Source organism: Macaca mulatta, chromosome 3 (assembly GCF_049350105.2).
Source record: "Macaca mulatta isolate MMU2019108-1 chromosome 3, T2T-MMU8v2.0, whole genome shotgun sequence".
In the NCBI taxonomy this organism is placed as follows: domain Eukaryota; kingdom Metazoa; phylum Chordata; class Mammalia; order Primates; family Cercopithecidae; genus Macaca; species Macaca mulatta.
This window is the reverse complement of record NC_133408.1, coordinates 188,851,377-188,860,399: the sequence shown is the minus strand read 5'-3', so window position 1 is coordinate 188,860,399 and position 9,023 is coordinate 188,851,377. Positions and strand designations below refer to the sequence as shown.

Sequence of the window (9,023 nt, the reverse complement as noted above, 5' to 3'; positions counted from 1 at the left end):
GCCTCCCAGAGTGCTGGAATTACTGGCGTGAGCCACCCTACCTGACCAATTCTCGGGATTTCTGAATAAAACTATAATGTCCTAAACTAGGACACAATCTTTCATGTCTAATCTTAGACAAGTTTGAACTCTGATATGGTTCCTTTTCCTGTCCTCATTGCATAGTTTTTCTCCTGAATTTAGCAGTATATAGAAGTCTGATTTGTGGGAGGATAACAGCGTTTTCTTCCGGGTGCAGTGGCTCACGCCTGCAATCCCAGTATTTTGGGAGGCCAAGGTGGGCAGATCACCTGAGGTCTGGAGTTCAACAGCAGGCTGGTCAACATGGTAAAACCCCATCTCTACTAAAAATACAAAAATTGGCTGGGCGTGGTGGCACATACCTGTAATCCCAGCTACTTGGGAGTCTGAGGCAGGAGAATCACTTGAACCTGAGAGGCAGAGGTTTCAGTGAGCTAAGATTATGCCACTGCACTCCAGCATGGACGACAGAGTGACACACCATCTCAAAAAAAAAAAAAAAAAAAAAAGAATATATATCTTTCTGTAAGGCTTTTTGTACAATAGCAATGAAGTCAGCTTTGATGAGAATTTATTATTTGTTAATGTTAAAATATGAAACACTTCCCGAATTTGTGTGTCATCCTTGCACAGGAGCCATGCTAATCTTCTCTGTATCATTCCAATTATTTTTTTCTTTTTAGTATATTGCTGCCGAAGAGAGCATGTGATAACAATTTAATGTAATTCACCTAAATTATTCAATATTAAAATATCAAGGAATATCAGACCTTTCTTTTGTTTTTTAAGATGGGGTCTTCAAGTATGGTGGTGCCTTCTTGTAGTCCCAGCTACTCGGGAGGCTGACATGGAAGGATCACTTGAGCCCGGGAGGCAGAAGTTGCAGTGAGCTGAGATCTCGCCACTGCACTGCAGCCTGGGTGACAGAGCCAGGCCTTATCTTAAAAAATAAAAAAAGGAAAAAAAAAAAAAACAAACCAGCTGTCGGCTGGGCGCGGTGGCTCATTCCTGTAATCACAGCACTTTGGGAGGCCAAGGCGGGCGGGAGGATCACGAGGTCGGGGAGATCGAGACCATCTGGCTAACACGGTGAAACCCCGTCTCTACTAAAAATACAAAAACAAAATTAGCTGGGTGTTGTGGCGGGCGCCTGTAATCCCAGCTACTCGGGAGGCTGAGGCAGAATGGCGTGAACCCGGGAGGCAGAGGTTGCAGTGAGCTGAGATCGTGCCACTGCACTCTAGCCTGGGCAACAGTGAGACGCCGTCTCAAAACAAAACAAAACAGCTGTCATCCAGGCTGAGGTTGGTGTGCTGCGGTGAAATCATAGAGCTAACTGCATCCCACCCTCAAACTCCTGGCCTTGGCTGCGCACGGTGGCTCACGCCTGTAATCCCAGTACTTTGGGAGGCCCAGGCAGGTGGATCACTTGAGGTCAGGAGTTCAAGACTAGTTTGGAGAACATGGTAAAACCCCATCTATACTAAAAATACAAAAACTTAGCCGGGTGTGGTGGCGGGAGCCTGTAATCCCAGCTACTTGGGAGGTTGAGGCAGGAGAATTGCTTGGACCTGGGAGGCGGAGCTTGCAGTGAGCCCAGATTGTGCTACATCACTCCAGCCTGGGTGACAGAGCGAGACTCCATCTCAAAAAATGAAAAACAAAACAAAACCAAACAAAAAAAGCCCTCCTGGGCTCAAGGGACCTTCTCATCTTAGGCCACAGATGTGTGCCACCATGCAAGGCTAATTTTTAAAAGTTTGTTTGGCCGGGCGCGGTGGCTCAAGCCTGTAATCCCAGCACTTTGGGAGGCCGAGACGGGCGGATCACGAGGTCAGGAGATCGAAACCATCCTGGCTAACACGGTGAAACCCCGTCTCTATTAAGAAATACAAAAAACTAGCCGGGCGAGGTGGCAGGCACCTGTAGTCCCAGCTACTCGGGAGGCTGAGGCCGGAGAATGGCGTGAACCCGGGAGGCGGAGCTTGCAGTGAGCTGAGATCCGGCCACTGCACTCCAGCCTGGGCGACAGAGCGAGACTCCGTCTCAAAAAAAAAAAAAAAAAAAAAGTTTGTTTGTAAAATAGAGTTTATGTAGGGTGGAGGGTAGGGTTGATGTTGCTTTGTTGCTCAGCGTGGTCTCAAACTCCTGGCCTCAAGTGATCCTCCCACATCGGCCTCCCATCGGCTTGTCCTCATCACCCAGTGACCCCAAGACTTGCCTTCACTGAATATGATTGTATCTTCAAATGAGTTTCATTTCCTGTCGGTAGATAGATAGTTCCATCAGATATGTCACCATACTTATGAGATTAAGGGCATGGGTCTAATCTCTCAGCTGGACCGATTTAGTATGCCAAGTCTATAGCTACAGATCTGGTTGCTTTATATTGAATTTTTTTTTTGAGACAGAGTCTCACTCTGTCACCTAGGCTGCAGTGCAGTGGTGCGATCTCGGCTCACTACAGTCTCTGCCTCCTGGGTTCAAGCAATTCTCTGCCTCAGCCTCCAGAGTTGCTGGGGTTACAGGCGCCCACCACCATGCCCAGCTACTTTTTTGTAATTTTTTTTTTTTTGAGACAGACTCTCGCTTTGTCGCCCAGGCTGGAGTGAAGTGGCATGATCTTGGCTTACTGCAAGCTCTGCCTCCAGGGTTCACGCCATTCTCCTGCCTCAGCCTCCCAAGTAGCTGGGACTACAGGCGCCCGCCACCACGCCCGGCTGATTTTTTTGTATTTTCAGTAGAGACGGGGTTTCACCGTGTTAGCTAGGATGGTCTCGATCTCCTGACCTCATGATCTGCCCGCCTCAGCCTCCCAAAGTGCTGGGATTACAGGCATGAGCCACCGCGCCTGGCCAATTTTTGTATTTTTAGTAGAGATGGGGTTTCGCCATGTTGGCCAGGCTGGTCTCAAACTCCTGACCTCAAGTGATCTACCCGCCTTGGCCTCCCAAAGTATTGGGATTATAGGCGTGAGCCACCACACCCGGCCTAAATTGAATTATTTATGGGTTATGTCATCTATAGAATATCTATTAGGTTTGAGAACTAAATTGCAAAATTGTAAAAAGTTTCTTCCTGGGTTTATATCCTGGATGAGTCCTGCCCACCCCCACCCGCCCCTCCACCCGCCCCCCCACCTGCCGCCGCCTCCTCAAAAAATGTCTTTAATGGACCGTCTTGGTTTTCTACTTTCCTTCAAGAAATGCAGGGTGATGGCACTGTTCCGCTGTAAGGAGTGCCATTCACACCGTATTCTCTGTGGCTGTGATCCAGGGCTGGCCATTCACTGAGATTCCAACATGAACGGTGCTTCCTGGAGTTGGGCAACACAGTGGCCCTGTTTCTTCATGACATCTTTATACACTTTCAAGAAAAGTAAATAAGGTGTATGTATTTACAAAGTATCAGAGTTCACAGAGAGATGAAAAACAAGCATGCTGGAGTCAGACAGAAGGTTCCTGTCCCAGCTCTGACGATTAACAGCTGCACAACCCAGGACAAGATAATCAGGCTTGCCAAGTCTCAGTCTGATTTCTGTAAAATGAAGGCAGAGGTAATACTCAGGTTATAGGATTACTGTGGGATTTCAATAGAAAAAAATTTAGGTTTAAATGCTTACCACAGTGCCTATCAAATCATGTTCTGGGGTCACTAATTTCCCAAGATTATAAATTTCACAAGGGAAATGACAGTAACTGATGGTCACCACTACGTCCCTGGGCCTAACTCCACCCCTGCCCCCACAGGTGGTATCCAATCAACAATTTGTCTTAGTGTGCTTCTCCCCATATCCTCTATCAAGAACATATGTGGCTCTGATACTATCAAAGTGTCAACTAATGAATTGTACACAACCAGTTACCAGGTTCAAATGGTTCAAATCTAGCTTTGCCGGTGCCTAAGTCTTCATTTCCTTGAAGATGCGTGCGCTCTCATATGGGTTTCCTTTCTGTCCTGTCAGTGACTGCTTAACTCAGCTAGATACTCGCCACAGTAATGAGGATGAAGTGCACCTCTCATCTCTGAGTGTTACCTTTAAAAGGATTGTTTTTGCTCTTTTTCTTTAAAATAGGTTTTCTGTCTTAAAAAAAATCATATTTTGTCCCTATTTTTCCACTATATATAATTACTTATTTATTTTGAGATGGAGTTTCACTCTTGTTGCCCAGGCTGGAGTCCAGTGGTGCAATCTCAGCTCACTGCAACCTCTGCCTCCCGGGTTCAAGCGATTCTTCTGCCTCAGCCTCCTGAGTAGCTGGGATTACAGGTGTCCACCACCACTCCTGGATAATTTCTTGTTTTTTTTTTTTTTTTTTTGTATTTTTAGTAGAGACCGGGTTTTGTCATGTTGGCTAGGCTGGTCTCGAACTCCTGACCTCAGGTGATCCACCCGCTTCAGCCTCCCAAATTGCTGGGATTACAGGCATGAGCCACTGTGCCTGGCCTATATATAATTATTTAAAAACACTCACAAAGTAGGCTGGGTGCAGTGGCTCATGCCTGTAATTCCTGCACTTTGGGAGGCTGAGGCAGGAGGATCACTTGAGCCCAGGAGTTTGAGACCACATAGCGAGATCTTGTCTCTATTCTCTAAATAAAATGCCTATAAAGTAGAAAAATATTTTTAATATAATGAAAGTGGGAATTAAAAAAAAAAACACCCAGCACAGCACCAAAGACTGTATACAGAGTATTTCAATTTTGTGAAAGAAAATTGTCTCAGTACATTGCCCATGGGGTAGCCCTGCTGAGCAGGCGCAGTCAAAAAAAAAATAATAATTAATAAAAAAGAAAACTGTGGGTTGGGCTTGGTGGCTTATGCCTATAATCTCAGCACTTTGGGAGGCCGAGAGGAGTGGATCGCTTGAGTCCAGGAGTTCAAAACCAGCCTGGGCAACGTGGCAAAACCCCGTCTCAAAACACACACACACACACACACAAACACACAAAATTAGCCGGATGTGGTAGTGCGCACCTGTGGTCCCAGCTACTTGGGAGACTGAAGTGGGAGGATCACTTGAGCCTGGGAGGCAGAGGTTGCAGTGAGCTGACATGGTGCCACTGCACTCCGGCCTGGGAGACAGAGCCGGACCCTGTCTCAAAAAATTATGTATGTGAATGTGTGTATTGTGTATGCATGCTGATAAGGATTAAAAAAAGGCAGAAGGAGAGAAGGCATAACATTCACAGTAGTAATCTTTGGGTAGTGGGACTATAGATTTCTTTCCTTCTTTATCTTTTTCTTCCTCTGTTTTTTTGGGTTTTTTTTGTTTGTTTGAGACAGAGTCTCACTGTGTCATCTAGGCTGGAGTGCAGTGGTGCCATGTCAGCTCACTGCAACCTCTGCCTCCCAGGATCAAGAGGCCAAGTTAGGAGAATTGTTTGAACCCAGGAAATAGAGGTTGCAGTGAGCCAACACGGTGCCACTGCACTCCAGCCTAGGTAACAGAGTGAGACTCCATCTCAAAAAAAAAAAAAAAAAATTAGTGTGAGACCACCTTCTATTTGGTCTTTCTGACTCTAGTCACATCTCCCACACGGCCCCCAGAGTGATCTTATAAAATGCAAATATTATCATGCCACACTCACCTGCTTCACTAAAGCCTTTTATCACCTGGCTCCTTCTTTCTCCATCTTTATTATCCCGTGCTGCACCTCCTTTCACTATATGTCAGCTATGCCAAATAACCTACTTTTCTTCAAATTCTCCTCATTCTAATTCTTTACACAGACTCCCCTATAGCCACCATCTCCACCCACCTAATTTAAGGTCTGAAGCAGTAATCAGGAATAATTTTATAGCACAAAATGCACATATTAAAAGAGAAGAAAAGATCACGAATCAATGTCAGCTTTCACTTTAAGAAACTACAGAGAAAAGAGTAAATACAACCTAAAATAAGCAGAAGATAATATAAATTAAAATGGAAACCAATGAAATAGAAAATAGAAAACAATAAGGAAAATCAGTGAAGCCAAAAGCTGGTTTTTTGAGAAGATGAATATAATTTATAAACCATTAGCCTGACTCATCATTAAAAAAGAGAGAAGACAAAAATTATTGATATCAGTAATGAGAGGTGACCTCACTACTGACTCTAAAGTGATTTAAAGCACGAGAAAAGAATACTCTCTTAGCACATTCTTGCTGCTGTAACAAAATAGACTGGGTCATTTACAAAGAACAAATTTATTTCTTACAGTTCTGGAGACTGGGAAGTAAAAGATCAAGGTGCTGGCATTTAGTGTCTGGTAAGGTCCTTCTTGTCATTAATACATCTCCACATGGTAGAAGGCAGAACATGGAAAGGCAGAGGGGGATGAACACTGTGTGCTCACATGGTGGATGAGAATGAACCCATTCCCTCAAGCCCTTTATAAGGGCCCCAGTTCCATCCATAATGGCTCTACCTATTATGACTTTATCACCTCCTAAAAGCCTCATCTCTTATTACTATCACATTGGCAATTACGTTTTAACATACAAATTTTGGGAGATATATTCAGACCATAGCAAATACAACCAAAAACTGTATGTCAATAAATTTGACAACTTACATGAAATAGACAAATTCCCACCAACTACTGAAACTCACTGAAGAAGAAATAACCTGAATAGCCCTATATGTATTAAAGAGCTTGAATTTATAGTTAAGATTGATCTTTGATTTTTTTTTTTTTTTTTTTTTTTTGAGAGAAGGTCTCGCTTTGTCACCCAGGATGAATGCAGTGGTGTGATCACTTCTCTAGGGAGTCTGTGCAGAAGCAGAGGAAAATGCATGTTCAAACTGGTCTGTAAACCCAGCATCATAATGTTAAATCACAGCTCTGGGGATAAGCCAGGGAGAAGTTCATTTACATGAATGAATTTCCAAACTAGGGTCCATTTCTATGATTTTTTTTTTTTTTTTTGGAGATGGAGTCTCACTCTTGTCGCCCAGGCTGGAGTGCAGTGGTGCAATCCCAGCTCACTGCAATCTCTGCTTCCTGGGTTTAAGTGATTCTCCTGCCTCCAAGTGATTCTCCAGCCTCCTCAGCCTCCCAAGCGGCTGGGATTACAGGCGCGCACCACCATGCCCAGCTAATTTTGTATTTTTAGTAGAGATGGGATTTCACCATGTTGGCCAGGCTGATCTGGAACTCCCTGAACCTCAGGTGATCCGCCTGCCTCAGTTTCCCAAAGTGCTGGGATTACAGGAGTGAGCCACTGTGTCCTGCCTCATATCTATGATTTGACAGCCAGCCTCTCTACACTTAAAGCAACCAATTATGGAGATCTTGGATATATAGTCATGAAAGTATCATCTCTCACCTCTCTCCGTTCTGATCCTCAACACAGTAGTCTCCCAGCCTGTTTGTATCCATAACACAATTGAGTGAAAAATTTAGGGATAAAGAGAAAGGAGCTTTCCAACTTGATAAAGTTCTGTTTTGTTGAATGAACTTCTATAGCCATACCCTAAATACTTTCAAAAAGAACACTGTTACTTTAATTTCACAAGATACATGTGTGTTTATGTACATATACAGACAGCACTTCAAGAGCCTTCTTCCTATCTTTGTATGGACCAAAGGCCAGTGAAATTGTTTCTCCCACCACTGAGCAAATGGGCTCCTCATTCCTCTCAGTTTAACAGAGTCATAGGAAACAAGAAGAAAGATGAGAACTCTGACTCTTCTTTTTGAATAACATGATTATCTTTTAAAATGATATTAAGGCTGGGAACGGTGGCTCACACCTGTAATCCCAGCACTTTGGGAGGCCGAGGCGGGTGGGTCACTTGAGGTAGGTTATGAGTTTGAGACCAGCCTGGCCAACATGGTGAAACCCTGTCTCTACTAAAAATATAAAAATTAGCAGGGAGTGGTGGCGGGCATCTGTAGTCCCACCTACCCGGGAGGCTGAGACAGGAGAATCACTTGAACCCAGGAGGCGGAGGCTGCAGTGAGCGGAGATGGCGCCACTGCACTCCAGCCTGGGCGACAGAGCGAGATTCTTGTCTCAAAAAATAACACGATACCAAACTGGTAGCCAGCGTTCATAGCACAATAATAAGTGTGTACTGTAGAGTTAGTTGCATAATGTTCTGCCCTACAAAATTGACCAGGAACCATCAGATTAATAGGCATTCAACAAAAAAAATTAAATTTTTTTAATTGCTAAGGTCTGTGAGTTACCCTTTTTTTCCTTCCTCGCGTAATAATCTGCACACACGAGAAAATAGGATTTTCTTTTCCCTATTTGCCTTCTAAAACTCCTAGGTGTTAAAAAAAAAAAAAGTCTCAAACTTAATGCACATTACGGGCTTCTTTTCTGATATATAAAAATCGTCATCGTAACCTAGTTTTCTTCTCCAAAGTGGTCAAGAGGGAAAACCTCAAGCTTATATTCACATCTGTGTAAACCACTAGATTGCCTATCTGGTATTTTCTTTTGCAGAAAATCACTAGAGGACTAAGTAAGACGAGGCAAAGTTTAGACAGTCTGATGGCTTGTTTCCCCTAGATGAAACCTTGGAGAGAGGCTTCCCCAAATTCTAGTCTGGGTTCACTTTACTGCATGCTCTTCCCCGCTCAATACTCCGGAGAGAAATAAACTTTTTATTTGCTCGAGCAGAAAAATTAAGAAGCCCACGAACATGTAGCGGACTTGGAAACCCCGTTCTCCCCTCTTTCTAGCAACAGGCTCGTGCTCCTCTGCCCGCGTTGGTCTCCAAACTCTCAGAGCCCCGGCGGGTTGCGAGGACCGCCCTGCTCGCCACTGCTCCCCACCGCTCCGGTACCGACACGTGTTCTTACTGCCAAGCTCGGCCACAGAATGCTGAGCCGAGCCCCGCCCCGCTCTATGTTTCCCAGGCACCGCCTCTCCTACCCCGCCCCCGACACCGGTGGCCAATAGCGCCCCGAGGCGTAGCCAGGTCCCGCCCTCCCCGTGCCCGGCCCGCCGCCTTTGTTCTCCCCCGCTCCCTCTCTTGGCCTGTGCGCTCCCAGCAAACCGA

General features: G+C 45.0%; 1 pseudogene; it reads right to left on the bottom strand.

Moving 5' to 3' along the window:
• Window positions 1-609: 609 nt before the first annotated feature.
• On the bottom strand, window positions 610-722 carry LOC114677154 (U6 spliceosomal RNA; annotated as a pseudogene).
• Between the last annotated feature and the right edge of the window lie 8,301 nt (window positions 723-9,023).